We start from the raw sequence: 21,209 nt of genomic DNA on the forward strand, positions 1-21,209 counted from the left end.
AGGCATATAGTTTTATTTTTTTGCGTGAGCCAATTTTAAAAAGACGAATGACCCGTGGATTCCTGACATCATCCGGAGTGATAGAAGTGGTAATAATACCGTTTAAAATAGGTATCAGAACTTCTTTTATCGCTTCGAAAGTTCTGCCGAACTCTAATATTAAAATACCGTTAGTTCCCGGGCACGTATTTGGTTTCACCGTGAAAAGGAGCGATTTCAGGTCATGTTCGGAAAGCATGAAAAGAAAGGTGGATTCTGAAATACTCGTTTGCAAGTTGCAAACATTTGGGTGACTCGCTACACCAGACACTTTTGAAAAAAATACTTGAGTTACTCATGAGCGGTGCCACGGCCATTTGAAGAAACACGAGGCATCCGTTCAGCATGGCGACTAGCGTTTACATCACCACCTATAAGATTGTTAATAAGGTACCATCTTTTACTGGTGTCAAACGAGGGTCCGTAGATATTGGTCGTGCGTCATTGTGATGAGGGACTCCGCTCGCACCTCGCGCTAGTCTTTCGTACGGATGGAAAACATCGGGTGGGGAACGCCATGGAGATATCTTTTTGTCACGCAGGAAGAAAACGCGAACAGGCACTAACTGAACACACCGAGTAGAAGGTACACACTAGGCGTTAAGAGCGTACACATCCACGCAAGTCTCAAATAGTTGTCCCGACTCTACCGGTTATAAATCGAGGCATGGGTTATCTCACGAAGTTCGAAGTCAGTCAGTCCCACTATCCACCCATGTCGGTGACGGGAGCTGAATGAACTCGCGGACAGCCCTTGTGCTTGCTGTGGCGCATCATGATCTACGCCGCAAGGAGTGAATGCTGGCCCGTGGACGTTGCACTGGGGTCGCTTGATGATGTTCGGTCCTGGAGCGCTTGTCAGGCGCTTGTGGAGCGCTTGCCCCATGTCAGGCGTTGAGTGCTTGTCGCGGATTCATGTCTCCGCTTGGGCCTACGTCGCGAACCTTGATACCACGAATGGGATGGCCAGGGCAACCCGAGACACCTCGAAAAGAGCCACGAGAATGGGCCGCGACTCAGCAAAGGTGAAGTTCTCCACTCAGGATTCTGGAACCCGGCACAGCACGCACCACGCCCGCCTTGACGTGATTCCAAGAATTAAACCACTCGAGCGCAGTTTTTTTCTTCTTCTCTTCCCCCGTAGCGGCACATACTTTGTCCTTATTCTTATGGCCAACCCCACACCACCACGCTTAGGCAGAGTACATGAACACAGTTATTACGTTTTGATAGACGTCATAGCATTGACCTTATATTGAAGTTTTTTGAACCGAAGACTCAAAGCAGTACAATTAGGACTTGTCCTTGATTGTACCAACAACTCTTTTGCTTGTATTGCGGCATTTCAGCCGACATGCATTTCCGATCCAAGTTACGTTGTTTGATTTTGCAGACCCGCGTAGCCGCAAACCGGAATTTATTGGGCAGTGTTACTAAGTTGTTATAAACGTTTCTTAGAGGAACGGTCACCAAAAATTGTGCAAGTAGTCGTTTACTACGAATTTGTCGAAGGCTATGGGATGAACAATTTAGAGTTGTTTTAAGTCGTTTGGCGCGACCAATACAGTAGCGTCATCAGGTAGAGAGCTGTAAATCATAAATGATCACGATTCGTTGCAATAAAGGAAGATTTGGCAATCACGTTATGTGCACGTATAATGATAGGATCTATACAAGATATGACACGACGACCACAAAGCAAAGTCTTCACGCGTAGCTTCACGAATCGTGTTTTGCAAGCCACACTTGGAAATAACGTCCATATTGCTGCATTCCCGACCCGGCCCGAAAATACTCTACCTCCTCGTTCTGGAAAGCACAACTTATTAGCCCTTCATGTCGATGATGTCCCGGTAACTGCTTTAGTCAATACAGGTGCGCAGTTGTCCGTCATGAGCTCGTCCCTTCGCCGCTGCCTACGGAAAGTCCTCACGCCTGCCCCGTCCCGTGTTTTGAGAGTTGCCGATGGTGGGATGACCACCGTAGCCGGAATGTGTACTGCGCGTGTTGGACTGGCCGGCCACCAAATCCCTGTTATGTTTGCTGTCCTGGACACGTGCCCTCATGATGTTATTATCGGCTTGGACTTTCTCGCGGACCACGCAGCCTTAATCGATTGTGCCTCAGGTGTTCTTCGGCTCGAGCTACCGAGCCCCCTTGCTACTGATGTCGAACCTCAGTCCCGGCTTCGTTCCACTGAGCACATTCGCCTGGCCCCAAAGGCAGTGACCTACCTTCCGCTGACCTCGTCTCCGCCCGTGCCGGATGGTGATTACATCGTTTCTCCGGTTACAGCCGTGTTGCTCGACCGACACGTGGCTCTCCCATTTTCGGTCGTAACAGTTGCCCAGAATCGGATCACACTGCCGTTACTAAATTTCGGACTTTCGACACAAGTCCTTCCTCAAGGAATAGCGCTTGCCCAGCTTTCACCATTGGATAACTGCGAGATTTCTGCCATGGCCCTTGAATCAGCCCAAGTTGACAAAGAAGACCACCACAACCTCGCAAAATCAAAGCAGTTTGTACGAATGATTTCCCCGGGCCTTCCAGCGCACCATGCTCACGAGCTTCGCTGCCTTCTTGCCAGCCATAGTGACATTTTTGACTTCGACGGCCGGCCCTTAGGTCAGACGTCCGTTGTGACGCATCACATAAACACCGGGGATGCAAATCCGATCCGTCGACGCCCATATCGCGTGTCTCAGACCGAGCGAGGTGTCATTCAGCGGGAAGTTGACGAAATGCTCAGAAGGGATGTTATTGAACACTCCTCTAGCCCATGGGCATCACCGGTTGTTTTGGTGAAAAAGAAGGACGGCTCATGGCGCTTCTGTGTTGATTACAGGCACTTGAACAAAATTACCAAGAAAGATGTATACCCGCTCCCTCGAATTGATGTCGCCCTCGACTGCCTACATGGTGCCTCCTACTTTTCATCCATCGATTTGCGGTCCGGATACTGGCCAATAGCTGTTGACGAAAAAGACAGAGAAAAAAACCGCTTTCGTAACACCTGACGGTTTGTACCAATTCAAAGTCATGCCATTCGGACTGTGTAACGCGCCGGCCACATTCGAAAGGATGATGGGCTCTCTTCTTCGTGGGTTCAAGTGGACGACTTGCCTTTGTTACCTTGACGACGTCGTTGTGTATTCGCCCACATTTGAGACTCACCTGCAACGTCTCTCGGACATTCTGGGTGTTTTTCGTAGAGCCGGTCTGCAACTGAACTCCAAAAAGTGTCATTTCGGTTGCCGCCAAATCAAGATTCTCGGCCACCTAGTCGACTCCACCGGTGTTCAACCCGATCCTGAGAAGATACGCGCCGTTAAAGACTTCCCCATTCCGCGTTCAGTGCACGACGTGCGAAGCTTTATAGGGCTGTGCTCGTACTTCCGCCGTTTTGTCAAGGATTTCGCTGCCATCGCTCGCCCCCTCACTGATCTTCTTAAGAAGGATGCAGCGTTCTCTTGGGGCCAAGCGCACGAGTCGGCTTTTTCCGCGCTCATCGGCCACCTGTCGAACCCGCCAGTCCTGGCTCACTTTGACAGCTCTGCTCCGACGGAAATCCGCACGGACGCCAGCGGCCACGGAATAGGGGCAGTGCTAGCCCAAACACAGGTGGGCCTCGACCGGGTGATAGATTACGCAAGCCGCCTCTTGTCTCCATCCGAGCGCAACTACTCAATCACCGAGCGTGAATGCCTTGCTCTGGTGTGGGCCGTCGGCAAATTTAGACCATATCTGTACGGCAGGCCGTTTACCGTTGTAACCGACCACCACGCCTTATGCTGGCTTTCTTCTCTGAAAGACCTCACAGGTCGGCTTGCTCGCTGGGCTCTATACCTCCAAGACTGATTATTCAGTTGTGTACAAGTCCGGTAAACTGCACAGAGATGCCGACTGTTTATCTCGTTATCCCGTCGGCGAGCCTCCCACTGATGAGCTCGACACGGATATTTGCGTCTATTCTTTGTCGGACTTCAAAGACATCGGGGACCACCAGCGCCGTGATCCGACGTTTCGGCCTATTATCGACCGTCTCCAATCCCAACCAACGCACCCTTCTCTGAACGCGTTCGTGCTGCGGAATGGTATCCTATACCGCCGCAACTACCGGGCTGATGGACCTGACCTGCTTCTGGCGGTACCCGAGCAACTTCGCTCGGATGTCCTCCGCCAGCTCCACGACGTCCCGATGGCTGGCCACCTTGGCGCTGCTCGCACTTATGACCGCGTCCGCCGACGATTTTACTGGCCAGGGCTCTACCGGACTGTGCATCGCTATGTCGCGGCGTGCGATCCTTGCCAACGTTGAAAGACGCCTCCATTACGTCCCGCCGGCCAGTAGCAACCTTTGGACATTCCCACCGAACCATTTTATCGTGTTGGTTTAGACCTTTTAGGCCCCTTTCCGTTGTCCTCCTCCGGGAATCGTTGGATTGCGGTAGCCACAGACTATACTACCCGCTACGCTATCACCCGTGCGCTCCCAACGAGCTGTGCTACAGATGTCGCCGATTTCCTCCTGGAGGACGTCATCCTGCGTCATGGTGCTCCGCGACAGTTGCTCACGGACCGTGGCCGGTACTTTTTGTCACAGGTTGTCGAGGACCTTCTCCGCTCTTGTGAAACAAAGCACAAACTGACGACTGCATACCATCCTCAAACAAATGGCCTTACTGAGCGGCTCAACAAAACGCTCACTGACATGCTTGCAATGTACGTTTCCACAGACCATCGAGATTGGGACGTTACACTCCCTTATGTCACATTTGCTTATAATTCCTCCCGGCACGACACGGCTGGATATTCTCCTTTCTTCCTTCTTTTTGGTCGTGAGCCTACTTTACCGTTCGACACCACCCTACCGACTTCAAGTGAGCCGACCACTGCATATGCTCATGACATCATCGCCCACGCTGAACTGGCGCGCCAGGTTGCCCGAGAACGACTATTGGCCTCACAAGCATCCCAGAAGTCTCGATACGATGAGTGTCACCGCCCTGCACACTTTGCTCCTGGCTCCTTGGTTCTTCTGTGGACCCCTTCTCGCCGAGTTGGGCTGTCTGAGAAGCTCATGTCACCCTTCACTGGCCCCTACCGCGTCGAACGTGCCGTCACCCCCGTCACCTACGAAATCGTGCCTGTTGTGCCTCTGACCTCGTCTGGGCACTCAGTCCCTCAGCTCGTTCACGTGAGCCGCCTCAAGCCGTACCACCGACGAAGTCCACCTGCTACTGCTCCTCCTTCATAACAAGCACCGGGACGGTGCTTCTGCGACGGGGGAGTTGTGTCACAGACTTCGGACAGATTCCCGAGAAACGTACACGGGGCAATCTCTCCCTATCGGGGTATGTGCTCCAGTGGAAAGACGCTGGGCGATGTCCAACGGAATGAGGAGGAAGTAGATGAAGCCCGAGCTCCCGCTGGGTTTGCGCCATCAACCCGTCTTTTCGCCCGGTGGCTACGGTGTCCTTTGTAAATACACCTCCTTCCTGACTACCCATCTCCGCGTTGTCACGTGACAATATAATCACTAAGGATCGCCGTTGAAAGGCGAAGAGTATCTATACTGAAACCACCAATCAGGCATACATGGTCCATTAACGACATCGAAACCAAGGCGGCTTTAACACCATCTAAGAATAGACCACCGTTGCGACACGGCGGACGGTAAACCGCAAGCAAATTTATCAACAAGGATGGTGCGCAAAGACGCCCAGCCACAATTTCAGCTTGGGAAAACCAGAAAATCAACTCAGAGAGAGAGAGAGAGAGAGAAAACTTTATTGTAAACAGAAAACGGTCCGGTGGCGCATAATGGCGACGCCCGGGCCGGCACTAAGAGCCACAGTTCGGGCGGCCGGCGCGCGGCCCCGAGGGACCCGCCGCGCCTGCCCGCTGCCGCTCCAGGGCCTCCCGGACGCACTGGACGACTAACTTCTGGGTGTTGTAGTCGGACGAGGTGATTGCTCTACAAACGAAGGCTGGTAGCTGCCGGAGGCTAGAGGGTGCGGGGTCTTGGGGAAAGCACTGAAGGATATGGGCTAGCGTTCCACGCGCGGCACAACACACGGCACACACTGCACTGGGATACACTTCCGGAGCCACATGTTGGCCCAACACAGGGGTGAGCACTGAGTCCGTTTGTATCTGGCGCAATAACACTCCTTCACTGCGGGTGAGTCTTGGGTGGGGGGCTGGCAGGCGACGCCTGCAGTCCCTGTACCAGCGCAGTATAGAACCGTAGTCTTCGAGCGGGGTTGGTGATTGTAGCCGTGTCTCCGAAGGGCCCACCAGTTCCGACCCAGGGCCTGTTAGTGGCCTGGGGGACCTCGCCCGAGGGGATGCCTGACTGGTTAGATCGCGGGCGGCCCGGTCCGCATCGACGTTGCGGTTGTGGGGTCTGTCCCTAGTCAGGGCGTGGTCCAAGTGGGCTGGGAACCAGATGAGGTGCACAGGGCTGCTGGAGGGGGTGGCGGTGTTGGTGAGAAGTTTCGCTGTCGGCGACGTGATTGTATTGGCTCCAAAGTTGCGAATGGCCGTCTTAGAATCACTAAGGATCGCAGTGCAGTGCGGATCCGTGGCTGCCAGGGCGATCGCCATCTCCTCGGCTTGCGCCGGCGTGTCGGCACGAAAGCTAGCCGCTGTGGCAATTGTTCCCGAGGTCGCCGTCACGACCACGGCCGCGAACCAACCCGGACGGGCTTGGTAGGCGGCGGCGTCTACGTAGCGGGCTCCTGTGTCGTTGGTGTAGAGCTTGTCCAGAGCTCGCGCCCGAGCCTGGCGTCGTGCGTCGTGAATTCCGGGGTGCATGTTCTTGGGCAGGGGTGCAACACTGAGGCGTCGGGCAAACGGCGAGGGAAGGGATTGCACTTCTGGTGGCAGGGTACGGATAGGGCGCCGGCCCGCTCTGTCAAGTATGTAGCGGCCCGTGAGCGTGTTGGAGAGGCGGTGGAGTTGATTGACTCGCTGGGCTTCTGCAATTTCAGCAATCGTGTTGTGGACCCCCAGGGCGTCGAGGCGGTCCGTCCGGGCGCACCGGTAGAGACCGAGGGCCTCTCGGTATGCCCGGCGGAGGGCCGCATCTAGACGTTGAGTTTCCGTCTGCGTCCAATTGTGGTAGGCCGCTATGTAGGCAATGTGGCTAACGACGAACGCCTGGACCAGTCGAAGTACGCTGGCCTCCGGCATTCCCGCATGGCGAGTGGCTACTTTGCGGATGAGCGTCATAGCGGCGGCGATCTTGCCTAGGAGCCTTTGCACAGTGAAAGAATTGGCTCCGTTAGCTTAGATGTGCATGCCCAGTATTCGGATCCGGTCGACTTTGGGAATGTTATTGCCGTCTGCCGTGTAGAGGTTGATGTCGGGCGGGACCGAGGAACGGGGGCGCCGAGGGGTGATGATGAGCAACTCCGATTTGGCCGGCGAGCATTTGAGGCCCGTGTCCGTGAGGCTGGTCTCCACAGCTTGCACCGCGCGTTGCAGCGTGTCCTCAATGTGTCCGTCGCTGCCACGCGCAGCCCATATAGTGATATCGTCCGCGTATATGTTGTAGCGCGCCTCCGGGACGGTGTCCAGGGCTGCGGCGACTTTGAACATCACTATGTTGAAAAGGAACGGCGAAATGACCGCCCCCTGTGGCGTGCCAACGCTGCCCAGTAGTTTGGACGGGAGTTGCATGTCTCCTGCGTGGAGAGTGACGGTGCGATCCGATAGGAAGGCTCGAACGTATGCGTGGGTCCGTTCCCCCATGTTGAGGGCCGAGATCTGCTGGAGGATGGAGACGTGTCTCACATTGTCGAAAGCCCCCTGCAGGTCTAGCCCAAGGATCGCCTTGCTGATCCCTGTGGGTTGGTCGTAAATGTCTCTTTTGATGATGAGCATGACGTCTTGGGTGCCGAGGCCATGGCGAAAGCCGGTCATAGTGTGTGGGTAGAGGTGATTGGACTCGAGGTAGTGATTCCAGCGGTTCAGTAGTACGTGTTCGAGACATTTTCCCACACAAGACGTAAGCGAAATCGGCCGGAGGTTGTCAATGTGGGGTGGCTTGCCAGGTTTGGGAATGAGGACTGTTTTCGAGGCCCTCCAGCTTTGCGGAAGGTATCCTGCTCTCCAGCAACGGTTGAAGTATCGCGTGAGCTGCTCTAGTGATGCGTCGGGAAGATTGCGGAGCTCTTTGTTAGAGACCCCTTCGGGCCCTGCCGCCGAGGTGACGTTAACAGTTTGGAGAACGTGACGCACCTCCCACACCTCGATGTGGTCGCCTATGTGTCTCGAATAAAAACTGCTATGCCTCCTCCACTTCTAATTGGGCGATTGTATGAAAAGACTTGGTCTCAAACTATCTGATACTGATTCATACAGGCGGACGGAATGTTAGCCTTGCTAACCACGACCGCATCGAAGTAGGAGTACGAAGGCGTGATTAAGGCTTGAAATTATCCCAGTGCTTTCTAATACTGCGAATATTGATGTTAATAACACAGAAGGTATATCTATTAGCATTAAGAAAAAAACTACTCACCTCGTTCAGATTCGTGCGCGTCATGATGATATGGAGCAATACTATAGAGTTCGGACGAGGACCCCTCGTGCGCGCTCCTGTTTGGCAGAGACAATGTGCATTGACACAAGCATTGCAGGAATGGTATTAATCCGTGCGGGAGGTCGGTGAACAGGGGAAACATTGGTCGCTTTGAATTCTGAACTGCTTAGCTTCGCGGTCAGTTCTGACAAAAAGGAAGACAGATCCTCGTTGGTGTTTTACGGAAAGCCTTGAATCTCAAAATTGAAACGTCGGCTGTAGTGCTAGCCTAAGTCACAAGGTCAGAGCCGACCTTCTGGAGCAGCTCAACCTGGGCGACAACCGTACAGGAGAGTGTATATACATGCATGGCAAGCTCGCTGACTGCTATGTGGTTCGCACTTACACGTGGACGACACCGATTCATATTTTGTGACAAGGGAATTGAGTGACCCCTGTACTTCTGGGACAGTTTGTGCAGTTTATTCTCCCCTGGCTTAGACTACCGACCGTTCTTGCTTTCCACTAGCCAACGTTTCGGCTGTAGGCGGCAGCCGAAACGTTGTTTGTCATTTGTCGTTTAGTCAAAGTTTGTCGTTTAGTCAAATTTTTTTTGTGTCAATGATCCATCATCCGATTTATTACTTGTTACAGGTTGCTAAACGGCTCTCGTCTTGCATATCGAGCAGGCCCAAGATCCCCGTTTTGCTGCTGACATTACCGAAAAAGTTGACTCACAACTGTCGAGCAGTTTTTACCCAGGTGATAAGCTTAATTACAGACGAAAAACTTCAGAAACCTATCGTCCCAAGGCAATGCCTCAGTACAAATGGTACAATCGGGCATTTTGGTGCCCTACACGAGTAGAAGGCTGCCAGGGTACTTGGGAAAAACGTTCAAAATTTATCGCGGGACACAGTCAATGAACTCACATAAGAGGTTTTAGGCCGCTGCTTCACTATTTCTGCGTATTTTACATCATTGGTACCACGGGTCTTCTAAGAGCTGAGTGTTAAACCATCACCGTGGGACATAAACCACTAAGTAGGAATGGAATTTTTTTTACTATAAAACAACAAAGTTCATACACTCGCCGGTTCTCCAAACTTGAACCAGAGCTGGCTCAAGGTATTTTATCGTTGCTAAATGCGCCAGCGTTTTTACAGACAGTTGATAAAGCTCAAAGTATGTGACCGTGTTACGTGCACAAATAAGTAGTTTGAACAAAATCAACGTCCAGTGTCCTGAAAATTACACAAATTGCCTCATCCAAATAATACCTGTTGAGACACCTGCCTTTAATAGACAACGGCAATGTTGGATATGGGTTGAGTCGGTATTACATAGTTCTCTACCTAATTGCCCCTAAGAACCTTCCAAATACTTCTTAATAACGTTTTGAGCCGTGAACCAATGGCTAATGATGTACGTACATAAAAAATACAGCTAGAAGCAGTGTGGTAGACAAACCACCTGTGCCATTTCGGGAGTCGCGGTTGACAATACGGCGGTACTTCAGGAGGTCAAAAAACACTATTACTTACATACTGCCGCAAACCAGCTATGGGTTTTTTTATTCATTATTTGTTTTTACTGCCGGGTCACGCCCGTCTGAGTTATCTGCGTTCCAAGCGAGGCGCCTCTTCCGTTCTTTACTTTTATGCCGCACGGGCTATCACGTTCAGATAAGCAGACCGTTTCGCCCTAACGTCACTAGCCCAGAATAATCTTCTGTGATCTACAATGTTGTGGATATGAATCGACGGTTCCAGAAACACTTGCGCCGAATGATAAAAGCCTGCAGATCAGACGCCGCGGCATTCCGATAGCCGACGCTCGCTCGCACACGTCACTTTGTTGACTGCTGCTTCGCCGCCTGTGTATTCTGTGAGTTGTTAGGGGAGCACAATTTCGTTTCAAAAAAACGTGTTTTCCTTCAAGACAACTGCGTCGTCTCTGGCTTCGTGACATCTGGTAGAGGTGCGGGGTACTAAGCCTTTATGCTCTCTACGAGATCTAGAAGCCGCCAAGCAAGTCCAACCAGAGAAAGCCGCTGACTGCAAGGATTGCTACCCGAGTTCGGTCTTCTGCCAGAAGGGCCCAAGAGAAGGAACGCTGCAACCAACACCATGGTGAAAGAAAAAACGTTACCAATCGTCCTGCAGCAGCCCCAGGACCCGCATTCGTTCCATGGAGCCCCGCTGAAGACCCCGAAGAATGGTTGGAGAAGCTGGAGCGCGTCCACATCTTCAACAGGTGGGACGACGAAGAAACTTGCCGTCATGTCTTCGTTTACTTAGAAGATGCTGCTCTAACTTGGTTCGAGAACCATGAGAGCTCTTTGGCCGACTGGACGCAATTCAAAAGGGAGTTTCTTAAGACCTTCACTACCGTGGTGCGAAAAGAGTTTGGCACAGGTTTCGTATTTTTATCTTCAATATTAAGAAAAATGACGCTCCGTATGTTTTCCATATACTCCGTATATACGGAATGCATACGGACAATGATTTCGCGGTTCTGCTAAACTTACAGACATAAAATCGGTGTCAAATGTTCCGATAAATATGCACTATTTTTTCACCTGTGTTTCTCAAAAATATTCCGTGTTTTGTGGCGGCTTTGTGTCATTCTAGGAAAGTACTCCGTATTCCCATATTTCCATATGTACGGAACCTTCCAGGATGGAGGTTTCTGATCCGAGGCGTGACGTAAGAGCTCTTCGCGTGCCTTGTTCGCAACCCCCCTAAGGCCGTGTTGGAATTCGCGTCTGAGGCCGCCGCGATGGAGAAGACGCTCGAAATCCGAACGAGGCAGTACGACCGCCCAATTCGGAGACGATAAGTGCCGGCGCTATTAACCCCGACTCACTACGCGAGACCATCTGTGAAATAGTGCGGGAGGAGCTGCGGAATCTTTTCCCGACGATGACGCCAGAACCTCAAGTCACTTCCCTGACTGACGTGATCCGGGAGAAGTACAGCAGGCTTTGGGAACTCCTATGCCATCCGAAGCACCCCGCGAGCCAGGGGCTATGACCTTCTCCGCGGCTGTTCGTCGACCCCGCCCTGTTCCATCACGTCGTCAAGACTCTCCGCCGTACAGCAAGCCAATGTCGCTCGCCCGACCCCTTGTAACCCTAAACCAGGTGCCAAGGAAGACCGAGGTGTGGCGAACGCCCGATAATCACCCTCTGTGTTACCAATGCGGAGAGGCCGACCACGTCTACCGCCGCTGGCCTTACAAGAGGCTAGGTTTGCGAGGATTCATCGTCGACGCACCTCGCCCTATCCCTGGCCAACGACCACTTGAGATCGACGATTATCTCTCTAAAACAAGCCGTGGCCCAGCCCGTTTCAAACGCTCGGCGTCGCCCTACCCGTACCAATCGCTGAACCACCGTAGCAATGCTGACTTCGCCCGTGGAAGGTGCCCCAGCCCACGCGGGGGAAAATAAAAGCAGCAACTTCGGGAGGTAAAGTTGTACAACGGCGGAAAAATGAAAACCCTCCAATGACGCAACGACTCGCTGAAGACCGTGATTCACGACATGCCCCGACCCCGTCGACCCAATCTAACCCTGACGTGACCACCGACCACGACGACAGCAAAATGGCACGACGCGTACCCGACATGACCGAACCTCCCGAGGAGAATACAACGAAGACCACGACGCACAGTCCCACACCGTCAACACGCAGAAGCCGAGATACGACGCCACGATGCACCCGGAACTCGAAGAAGGCAGCGTCCGACGTTCAGCTGTCCATCGACGGCTTTGAAGTAGTCGCCATCATAGACACGGGAGCCGACTACTTGGTCCTTAACGGACCTTTTGCATCTAAGCTGAAGAAAGTTATGACCAGATGGGACGGTCCGCACATTCGCACAGCAGGAGGCCACCTCGTGACGCCAAGTGGAACGTGCACATCGCGCGTCACCATAGACGCACAACGTACCCTGCGGCCTTCGTCATTTTGCCTAAAAGCTCCTACGACATAATTTTTGGAGTGTACTTTTTGACGGACAACGGTGCAAGAATTGATCTGCAGACCAAGACCATAACTTTTTCCTCCGATCACTCCATGACGCCAAAACCGAACCCCGAACAGCGTGCTGCTTTAAGGATCGCCGATGATCATGTCACACTGCCACCCCGCGGAAGCTTGATGGTCACCGTCTACTGTGAAGGTGCTGTTCCTCACGTCGACGCTATCGTAGAGAGTGACCAAAGGTTGCTCGCCGACCGCGGTGTCTCCGTTGCAAGTGGCATTGCGCGCTTTACGCAACGCCTATCCCAAGTTTTCGTCACTAATTTCAGTATGGAATACCAGCATATAAACAGGTGCACTGCAATTGCATTCCTCGAAGACACGCGAGAAGCAAGTGACGTGATCGCGGTTGCCGACATTTAAATTTCGCCTCTCCATCTTCTTGGCGAACTGATGGAGACGAAATAGTGATGTTCTTTTGATGCGCGAGCCGAGAGGACAATCTCGACTCGCTCCGATGACCGATGACCGATGCTTGGAGCAGGTGAGGGATGAGGACTGCCTTCTTTGCTGGATATTAGGTTTATTTACACTATTTACATTACTCCAAGTTTACATCAGGTCAGAGTGACGGTTACATTGTTACTCTGCCAGCAGCAGCCTGTTCGGCCGAGATCTATACTGAACTAGATCCCCTCTCGACCGACCCTCGACAAAACCCAACACTCCGGTTTTGATACCAAAAACCCCGCCTCCAAAAAGGGGGCGTTCAAGAAAGAGAGAAAAACCATTCAAACAATTAATAGAAACCATTGATTGGCCACAGGAACCAGCCAATCACACATGTGTCCCCACCTGCGGTCACGTGACCCAACACTCTCTCTTATACACTCATAGTGCGTTTCCCACGCAAGCTATTACACCCGACTAGCAAATACAGGACGTCTGCGTCCTAAAGTTGACACACCATTACGTTCAGCGGGCGGCATTTGCTCCAAAGCCAAGCCGACGGCTTGGAGCGGTCTTCCCGCGGCTAACCTCTTCCCGCGTCCTCGCTTTGGCGCCTTGTTTGCGCACGCGCTGGGACAAAGAGGGAGTCGTTGCTAATCCCCTCCCAGACTAAAAGGGCGCCGCCGCCCGCCTGAACAGCCCACGGGAAGAGACGCTGCCAGCCCAGGTGACCGTCATCGAGGCGAACGACCCATCAACGGAGCGCACCCGGCGCCGGCTTGGCAGATTCTCAAAAACGTACACCGCGCGCCTTTCCGACACTATGAGACACACCATCATTCAGCTTCCCGTCAGCTTGTCATGCCGAATGACCCAGCCACCTCCGACGCGACAGAGATACTCAGGCTAATCGCCCCCGTCTTTTGATACGCAAAAGGACGGGCACAAAACCCGCTCTCCACGTCTCCGAACTTGGCGTCCGTGCGGCTGCATGAAAGGGACACGGGATAGCAGCTACCAGCGCAGGTGACGCCAATACATGAGCGACCGGCGGCCCTCATTAATTGCATGAGGAGCCCGAACTTAACACCGACTTTGAACACAAACCCGAAGATACCTCCAAGCATCCGAATCCCTTCGACGTGATCCCTGCATTACCGCAAGAAGAATGGAACAAATTATGGAGCAGGGACCCAGTTAGGTACTTATGTGTACCTTCTGTCCCCGTACCCTTAGTCTGTGGTTATGAAAATAAAGAATTTTGTTTATGAAAAAAAATTATTGGATTTGCTGCATCGATACAGAGATTGTTTTTCGTCGAACTCAAAACTACGTCAGACACCTCTAGCGAAGCACCGAATAATAACCGAAGATGGAGCCGACCTACCCGACAGTCACCGTACCGCTTCTCTTCACACGAGCGGGAAGCCATCCGGACACAAGCCAACGACATGTTCAGCGACGACATTATACAGCCATCAAAAAGCCCCTGGGCTGCGCCGGTCGTACTCGTGAAGAGAAAAGACGGCACATTAAGGTTTTGCGTTGACTACCGGCAACTGAAAAAAAATCACCAAAAGGACGTGTACCCCCTCCCCCAGTTCGACGACGCCCTCTACAACCTCTGCCACGCGAAGTACTTATCTATTGATCTGAAGACAGGCTACTGGCAAATTGAAGTGGACGAGAGAGACCGAGAGAAGACCGCATTTATAACCCCAGACGGCCTACACGAGTTCAACGTGATGCCGTTCGGGTTGTACAGGGCACCAGCTACGTTTCAACCAGTTATGGACACGGTGCTAGCCGGCCTGAAGTGGCACACCTGCCTCGTATACCTCGACGATGTTGTGGTATTCTCCCAGACTTTCGACGAACACCTTGCAAGGTTGCAGTCTGTACTCGAGGCCATCCGTACGTCGGGGTTAACGCTGAAGCCTGAAAAGTGCCGCTCCGCGTACGAGGAACCTAAGTTTTTGGGCCATGTCTTCAACGCCGGGAGAGTTCGGCCTGATCTGGTGAAAACGTCCGCCATATCGAACTTCCCAAGACCGAAAGATAAGAAGGGCGTCCGGAGATTTCTCGGACTATGCGCATACTACAGGCGCTTCGTCGCAAACTTCGCCCGCATTGCAGAGCCACTCACCCGCTTGACGCAAGATAGCACCCCTTTGAGGTGGGAAAATGCCCAAGAAACAGCCCTCTGCGAGCTGCAACAATGCCTGCAAAGCCCGCCTGTGCTCGCGCATTTCGACGAAAACGCCGAAACGGAAATGCACACGGACGTGACTGATATAGGCTTGGGTGCCGTCCTCGTACAAAAGCAAAGCGGGTGCGAGAAAGTAATCGCCTATGCCAGCCGTGGTCTGTCCAAAGAAGAGCAAAACTACTCAGCCTCTCAGAAAGAGTGCCTCGCGATTATCTGCGCCATTTCGAAATTTCGCCCATACGTGTATGGGAGACCATTCAAGGTTGTGACAGACCCCCATGCGCTGTGTTGGCTCGCCAATTTGAAGAAGGACCCCTCAGGCCGTCTTGTTAGGTGGAGCTTGCGCCTGCAATAATTTGACGTTACAGTAGTCTATAAATCCGGCAGGAAACACTCTGACGCCAACTGCCTGTCCTGTGCCCCCGGCGACCCACCACCGCAAGACTCCGATGAAGACAGCGCGTTCTTCGGAGTCGTGACAGAGAGCGGCCTAGTCCGTCCGGAGCTGCCGCGACTGCCAGAGACGAAAAACGCCACCGACGAGACCCGCAGGACTCCTGCAGCCGATCGCCGTCCCATCTAGGCCCTTCCAACAGATTGAAATGAACCTTCTGGGCGCGTTCCCTACATCCCGATCCGAGAACAAGTGACTTGTAGCGACAGACTACATGACGCGCTACGCAGAGACCGCCGCCTTCCGAGGGGGACTGCACAAGAAGTCGCAAAGTTCTTCATAAGCCAAGTTGTGCTGCGACATGGAGCCCCGGAAGTCCTAATCACGGACCGCCGAACGGCCTTTACCGCGGCGCTGATGCAAGGGATATTACGCTACAGCAACACGGATCACCGAAGAACGACGGCGTACCACCACCAAACGAACGGACTAACGGAACGCCTGAACAAGACAATCGCGGATATGCTGTCAATGTACGTCGACGTTGAATATAAGACTTGGGACGAATTGCTCCCGTATGTCACCTTTGCGTACATTACGGCTATACAGGAAACTTCGCAGGTGACGCCGTTCGAGCTTGTCTACGGGAGATGACCGATTAGGATGCTCGATGTTATGCTTCCGCACGTAGACGACGACGACCTCAACGCCGACGTCCAAGGATACCTTGAGCATGCGGAGGAGGCCCGCCACCTGGCTGGAGTTCGTACAGCGGACCAGCAGCTAGTGGATGCCGGATGCTACAATCTCCGACGCCCAGACGCCGAGTACCACCCTGGGGATCGTGTGTGGGTTTGGATCCCCATCCGTCGACACGGACTAGGCTATTTCGGAACCTACCAGATTCAACGACGTGTTGGCCACCTTACCTACGAGGTTGTCCCCGATGGTGATTCCAGTACATCACGACGACGCACGCGGCCCGAAGTCGTCCACGTGGTTCGCTTGAAACCTTACTATGCAAGATGACGGACTTTCTTGTTGTTGTTGTTCGTTCGGACTGTCTTTTATTTTAGCATCGGGTCGATGCACTCTTATAGGGGGGCGGTAATGACTCTAACCATTTATGGGTTGTTTATTTATTGTTTGTTTTTACTGCCCGGCCACGCCCGTCTGTGTAATCTGCGTTCCAAGCGAAGCGCCTCTTCCGTTCTTTACTTTTATGCCGCACGGGCTATCACATTCAGATAAGCAGACTGTTTCGCCCTAATAGAGTGAACTAGAATATTCTAGTTCACTGTAGCCCTAACGTCACTAGCCCAGAATAATCTTGTGTGATCTACAATGTTCTGGATGTGAATCGACGGTTCCAGAAACACTTTCGCCGAAAGATAGAAGCCTGCAGAGCAGACGCCGCGGCATTCCGGTAGTCGACGCTCGCCTGCACACGTCACTTTGTTGACTGCTGCTTCGCCGCCTGTGTATTCTTTGAGTTGTTAGGGGAGCACAAGTTCGCTCCAATAAACGTGTTTTCCTTCAAGGCAACTGCGTCGTCTCTGGCTTCGTGACAATACTTCCCTATTCCGACAAACCCAATATTGCATCGAAACAAAAAAGAAATGAAAATGATTGTTGTGTTTGTTGCGTTCCTTGGTGAATTGTCCCGTATAACATTATAAGATTGCAAAATTTTTACCTTTGCTTGCACACTGCCATGCGAAAGAGAAAGTGTATGTGTCCGCAACACAAGATAAGAGATTACGATATTACGCAAAAAAAGTTTTGAAAGTGGTCTCTGTAAGGCTACGAGAAGGCTCAGATCATGGGCTGTATGAATTTCGTAAATACAGAACGAACGAAAAACGTACTGAAAAAATATGGTGCCGTATTTCGCGTTTCAATTGAGACAGAAACACGCAAACTGTGTCAAACGTTTTTTTTCGGACAAATAATCCTATTCTCTTGTTTTCGGAAATGTTATCTGCATTACTTATATCTGGGTGCGCAAAACTTCTTATACATCTCGTATTCCCATAATTCCGTGATTACGGAACGTTTCAGTGTAGCTGCTATGGTTTAAAACTGTGGTGACACGCAGTGAAGTGTGGCTAAGAAACCGTAGCAAAAACCGCCGGGAGCACCTGCGGGTTTATCGGGTAGTGACAGTTCGTACTGGTAATAATTAGTGCGGCAAGTGGGCTGTTTCATTTGCCTCTCTTCTCACGAACAAATTAAGTGCCATAAGGAACAAGTCAAAGATCCCGTTTACCTCAAGTCGCCAGTAGTGGTATCTTGGTTGCACTGCCTAGCTGTCTAGATACGCACTCGAATACATGCACAAACGCCTGCCAATTAATAATATTCATTTCAATTTAGTAGTAAATGCTCCCACTGCTGAATCAGTCCCGTGGTGGTGGGACCGTACTGGGGACCGGGAGGCTGTCTGACCGTCCTATTGGGAAAATAGCCTATTAAGCATCACGCATTTTGGAATGTGATCACAATCGCCCAAAATAACCAATTTGCTGCCATTGGTGTGCTATTTATTTCCGGAGCCACCTGCTTCCGGAGCCACCTGCTTCCCTGAACCCTCCGTCACCGTCTTCTCGTGTGCATCTCTCGATGGAGCCGCTGCCGCCTCCTGAGCCACGGCTGTCGCGGCGAGCTGCCGGTCGTTGAAAGCCTCCTCGTAGCTAGTCAGGCCATACAAGAAGAACCCCTGCAAGAGTGGGGAGGGGGCGAGAACGTCATTTAGAGAGGTGTCACAAAGGGCATGTTAGTACGCTGCTGCTGCGAACCCGAAAAAATATTGGAATTGCGAAAGCAGTTGTGATGACACAAAAAGCCGTGCTGTTGGCGTGAAATGAATTGAAAATGTAATTAGTCAATGGTGATATCACGGTATTATAAAAGTGCTGTTGCCATGAAATTCCGGCAGATTTAAGATTTAAATTATCTTCAGGACGTGTCGACGCTGAGGAAATGTATGACTATCAAACTGAAGCACCCTTTCTCATTTATTCAAAGCAAAAGCATTAGTGTTCAGTTCCCGAACTTCCGCGTTACTAATTTCATTATCTTTTTTTCTCTGCGATTCTTATTCTCTGTCGATTACTATGACTGATAGACTTGAAAGAACTCGCCTCCTGGTCTATATAACTTGGCCTAATGCTACGCAGCCTTGCTGCAGAGCTTTAGGACGTGCCAAACACAACCAACTCACTATAGATCCTGTTGCATGTGTCGCTTTAAGACAATTAGCCGTGAAAGCGTAATGTAAGCAGGGAAAATGTACGGGCTTTTGCACTACTTGCGCGCCCTGTATGGGGGCGCCACCGTACTGTCGTGCGTTTCAGTCTATGACGCCGAAAACGTGAGGTAGCAAAATACTCGCGTTTGCATCATACACCGAAGAGTGCACTACGAGGGGACGCGCAATACTATTCACCTAATGGCTTCCTCTGTACTTAGCATGCTAACATTTCTCATATCGGGCCCCCAGACATGCCTCTGAAAACCTTTTCTGAGGTAAACGGTAATACGCATTCAGTAGGATCATCTTAAGAAGTGACATTGAGTATTCTTTTTCGTCTCGGATTATGGAGGCCGTTGGATTAATCCGATAAAAAAATTGCCCACTTTCTCGTTATCTGGAATGCTGTAGTTTTATCCTTCACGGTAGGCCCTTTCGTAAGCCTACACAAGATCTCCACGCCGATGACCTTCTGAATCAACGACTGCTTTCGAACAAAAGTGTGCTGAGTGAACTTCTTTATCCGCGCTTCAAAATGGTGTGATACTGACTCACAAAAGTTGTGCTTCAAAAAGTGAAGCTGCACGATACAGTTATACGCCATTGCTTTTTGTCATTCGTTTCTTCTTTGGCGGTCGAAATAGCACCAAAGTGTAACCCTTAGGCAGACGTCTACGTAACGCATTACATTTAGCGAATTACGCGTAACTCATTACATTTTGCTGTTATTAAATATAGTCGTGTTTCTTGCGCTACTTCGAAGCGGAAATATTCAGCCTGTTTGTTTGTCGGTGCTTCGATTTAGCCGCGCGGCCAAAGTAAACCAGATGGGGAACAAAGCGTTTGTATGGCCACATTAGTTTCTAAACTTCTAATGCTTGCAATGTTTATAGTTTCAACGTCGTTTAGCAAACACCAATCACTCCGGATATGTGAAGCCAAACATCAATACACAGGGGACATTTGCAATGTTCCTTTATAGAAAATGACATGGTTGCTCGATCGTTGCGATAGCAAAGGAAACACTACACACAGTAGAAATGCCAACCGCGGGGCACTCTGACAGAGAGATAATTGGAGGTCGTTCCTTTTAGAGGGGCCGGCCGGCATAGAGAGATAATTGGAGGTAGTTCCTTTTAGAGGGGCCGGCCGGCACAGAATAATTCGATACGGTAGCGCCACCTGGCAGTGGCCCTGGGCGAGGAACTCCGTAGGTTCCCCAGCTCCACTGCCAGATGGTGCTACTGGTCTCGCCGACACTATCTTTGGTAGGTGGCTCAACTGTTATATCTGCAACCCGTTTCGAAACGACTCTCGACCATGTCCTTCAAAGCGCCGTAAAGAACGTCGAAGTGTATGCCTTTTACTGCAGCGTGCACAGACCCATGGTCTGTATGATTGGCAATGTGTCGGATGACGAGAACTATGATGGTGACACTCACGGTGCCAGTGGGGTCAGTGCCACTGTGCAGCATCATCGTTGCGTCACCGCAGACGGCAAGACGTGTACTTCGCCGCATCATCAGCACATGCGCACAGGCAGTGACTCTTTCTCGCAATAAATACATTCATGTTTCACGAATAATTCTTCGCGAACAGTACCCCACACGAGCCAAAAGTTGCTTTGCCCTGGAGTTACTGACATATGGCAGTCCAGCAGAGTGAACACGGTAAAAGGGACGCCTTCATAAACAAACCGCGTCGCCACGATGGAGATGGTAGAGGAAGAGCATCGCGCGCTGGCAATGGAAATGCGATGACTTATATAATAGGGGCGGCAGAATACAAGCGCCCCTATATTTATTTCAACGATATTATATCTTTCAATGATATTTGCAGCGAAGCAAGCAGATACACTGTCAATTTTTGAAACATTGACTTACTTCAGCAGGGAAAAAACTAATATTGCAATTCAATTATTTTTTTCGTTTAACGGGTTCAAAAAAGCTCAATACAATAGTCCTCGTCACTTTCTTGCAACAGATGTTATAAATGGTGAAGTCACTCAGCTGTGGGCAAGACCGACAGACAAAAGAACTTTATTATAGATCCTGAGGGGCAATCCTGGATAACCGCTAAGGGTCCTCTTCAGGTAGTCGCTGAATGATGAACACGTCTTTTCTGTTCCCAAAGCACTAGTTACAGAACTTCGAGGATTACGAACGGACGCAGACATATATTACGGAACGAAACACAAACATGGCTTTCGCCGTGCCGTGTCCTTCTGCGTGGGCCTCTGTCATAAACATTTTAAGAAGCGTTGCTCTTCTGACTGAAGCCGAGTTGCGCTTTAAAATTTGGCATTATAGCCTACACCAGTGTACTAGCTTAGACAAAAATTT

The 21,209-nt window shown here is 51.3% G+C and overlaps 1 protein-coding gene across 1 annotated transcript in view; it reads right to left on the minus strand.

Annotated features, from left to right (window-relative positions):
* Nucleotides 1–16,665, minus strand: part of LOC144145259 (uncharacterized) — a 62,031-nt gene extending 45,366 nt beyond the window's left edge. Inside the window, exon 1 of the mRNA XM_077676803.1 lies at nt 16,544–16,665. The gene's annotated coding sequence lies outside the window, so the exon portion shown is untranslated. The remainder of the gene's footprint in view (nt 1–16,543) is intronic.
* Nucleotides 16,666–21,209: the final 4,544 nt, after the last annotated feature.

Source organism: Haemaphysalis longicornis, unplaced genomic scaffold (assembly GCF_048455015.1).
Source record: "Haemaphysalis longicornis isolate Haplotype H1 unplaced genomic scaffold, Haemaphysalis longicornis Haplotype H1 scaffold_7, whole genome shotgun sequence".
NCBI classification, from domain to species: Eukaryota; Metazoa; Arthropoda; class Arachnida; order Ixodida; family Ixodidae; genus Haemaphysalis; species Haemaphysalis longicornis.